The sequence below is a fragment of the Ascidiella aspersa genome, chromosome 5 (assembly GCF_963924565.1).
Source record: "Ascidiella aspersa chromosome 5, kaAscAspe10.2, whole genome shotgun sequence".
In the NCBI taxonomy this organism is placed as follows: Eukaryota; Metazoa; Chordata; class Ascidiacea; order Phlebobranchia; family Ascidiidae; genus Ascidiella; species Ascidiella aspersa.
Window position 1 is genome coordinate 11,808,713 of NC_139451.1, and position 2,953 is coordinate 11,811,665.

The window sequence follows — 2,953 nt, forward strand, 5'->3', positions numbered from 1 at the left end:
TTTTTCGATTTTTCTTTTCGACACTTTTTTGCCGCGCGGCGGGCCTTTCCACGTTCACATAGAGGGCAGGTCTTTATTTTTTTGTGACTGTCCTTTACAATTTTTTTTTTCGCGCACTCGGGCTTTAGCATATTTCCGCCCAGCGAGCAAGAGCATATTTAGGCCGCGGGAGCATGAGCCTGTTTAGGCCGCGCGAGCTTTGAATATATTTCGGCCGCGCGCGCGAGCAAGAGCCTATTTAGGCTGCGCGAGCATTGAGTATATTTCGGCCGCGGGAGCATGAGCCTGTTTAGGCCGCGCAAGCATTGAATATATGTCGGCCGCGCGAACATTGAACATATTTCGGCCGCGCGCGCGAGCAAGAGCCTGTATAGGCCGCGCGAGTATTGAGTACATTTCGGCCGCGCGAGCAAGAGCCTGTATAGGCCGCGCGAGTATTGAGTACATTTCGGCCGCGCGAGCAAGAGCCTGTATAGGCCGCGCGAGTATTGAGTACATTTCGGCCGCGCGAGCAAGAGCCTGTATAGGCCGCGCGAGTATTGAGTACATTTCGGCCGCGCGAGCATGAGACTGTTTAGGCCGCGCGAACATTGAACATATTTCGGCCGCGCGCGCGAGCAAGCGCCTGTATAGGCCGCGCGAGCGTGTGATATGCCTCGCAATAGTTCAACACCTGGCGCAATCGTGCACCTTTTTTTTACGTTAGAATTTCAAACGGAAGACCCCAGGGACAACACTCATCTTTGCTATACTTGTGGGAGCTGACAAGCTTCGACAAGTAAAGAATCGGTGAAAAGGCGATTGGCTCGCTGGGCAGATGTTGCTGCTGCGCGAAGAGCCGAGTGTCAGTTTGTCGGGTTCTGAGCGGTCGCTTCGGCGAAGTTGTCTGGCGTGCGTTGCGCTCGCGCCGGTGTTGGCGACGTGGCGGTCGAAAGGCCTGCCGACGAAGTCTTACTCCGGCGGGTGCGACGGGCGGTGACGGTTTTCTGAGTTCGGGCAGCCGAGCAAAGAACGAAATTTTAACGGAGAAGCCTTCGGGTTTCGCATCGACCGAGCGACGGCGCCGCATCAGCGGCGCCTCCTTCGTCGGCCTTTCGGGGCTACGCTAAAGTAGCTACCTGGTTGATCCTGCCAGTAGTCATATGCTTGTCTCAAAGATTAAGCCATGCAAGTCTAAGTACGAGCTCTCGTACAGTGAAACTGCGAATGGCTCATTAAATCAGTTATGGTTCATTTGATCGTACGTTTTACGTGGTTAACTGTGGAAATGCTAGAGCTAATACATGCGTGAAGCGCCGACCTCGCGGGAGGCGTGCTTTTATCAGACCAAAAACCGACCGGGCTTCGGCCCGCAACCTTTGGTGACTCTGGATAACTTTGCGGATCGCACGGTCTCGCACCGGCGACGGATCATTCAAGTGTCTGCCCTATCAACTTTCGTCGGTACGGTACTGGCCTACCGAGGTTCTTACGGGTAACGGAGAATCAGGGTTCGATTCCGGAGAGGGAGCCTGAGAAACGGCTACCACATCCAAGGAAGGCAGCAGGCGCGCAAATTACCCATTCCCGACGCGGGGAGGTAGTGACGAAAAATAACAATACAGGACTCTAAACGAGGCCCTGTAATTGGAATGAGTACACTTTAAAACCTTTAACGAGTATCCATTGGAGGGCAAGTCTGGTGCCAGCAGCCGCGGTAATTCCAGCTCCAAAAGTGTATATTTAAGTTGTTGCGGTTAAAAAGCTCGTAGTTGGATTTTGGGCGCAGGCGGCCGGTCCGTCGCAAGGCGTGTACTGGCCGTCCTGGCCTCACCTCCGGTTCTCCGCCGGTGCCCTTGACTGAGTGTCGGCGGCGGCCGGAACGTTTACTTTGAAAAAATTAGAGTGTTCAAAGCAGGCGATTCGCCTGAATAATGGTGCATGGAATAATGGAATAGGACCTCGGTTCTATTTTGTTGGTTTTCGGAGCGCGAGGTAATGATTAAGAGGGACAGACGGGGGCATTCGTACTGTGCCGTTAGAGGTGAAATTCTTGGATCGGCGCAAGACGAACGACTGCGAAAGCATTTGCCAAGAATGTTTTCTTTAATCAAGAGCGAAAGTCAGAGGTTCGAAGACGATCAGATACCGTCCTAGTTCTGACTATAAACGATGCCAACTAGCGATCGGGGGGCGTTAGTTTTACGACCTCTCCGGCAGCTTGCGGGAAACCAAAGTCTTTGGGTTCCGGGGGAAGTATGGTTGCAAAGCTGAAACTTAAAGGAATTGACGGAAGGGCACCACCAGGAGTGGAGCCTGCGGCTTAATTTGACTCAACACGGGAAATCTCACCCGGCCCGGACACAGTGAGGATTGACAGATTGAGAGCTCTTTCTTGATTCTGTGGGTGGTGGTGCATGGCCGTTCTTAGTTGGTGGAGCGATTTGTCTGGTTAATTCCGATAACGAACGAGACTCTGGCTTGCTAACTAGTTACGCGACCCAATCGGTCGGCGTCTAACTTCTTAGAGGGACTAGTGGCGTTTAGCCACACGAGATTGAGCAATAACAGGTCTGTGATGCCCTTAGATGTTCGGGGCCGCACGCGCGCTACACTGACCGGATCAGCATGTGCTCGCCTTGGCCGACAGGTCTGGGTAACCCGCTGAACCCCGGTCGTGCTAGGGATAGGGAATTGCAATTATTTCCCTTGAACGAGGAATTCCCAGTAAGCGCGAGTCATTAGCTCGCGTTGATTACGTCCCTGCCCTTTGTACACACCGCCCGTCGCTACTACCGATTGAATGGTTTAGTGAGGTCCTCCGATTGGACCTGGCGCGGCCGGCAACGGTCGAGCCGGCGTCCGAGAAGACGATCTAACTTGATCATTTAGAGGAAGTAAAAGTCGTAACAAGGTTTCCGTAGGTGAACCTGCGGAAGGATCATTAACGGTCTCGCAAACGCTTCGGCGAACG

At 53.4% G+C, this 2,953-nt stretch overlaps 1 non-coding gene across 1 annotated transcript; it reads left to right on the forward strand.

Annotated features, from left to right (window-relative positions):
* The first annotated feature begins 1,115 nt into the window (after positions 1–1,115).
* Positions 1,116–2,926, forward strand: LOC146143764 (small subunit ribosomal RNA). Its single transcript, XR_014500420.1, has one exon. It is a non-coding gene; the product is annotated as a small subunit ribosomal RNA (ribosomal RNA).
* Positions 2,927–2,953: the final 27 nt, after the last annotated feature.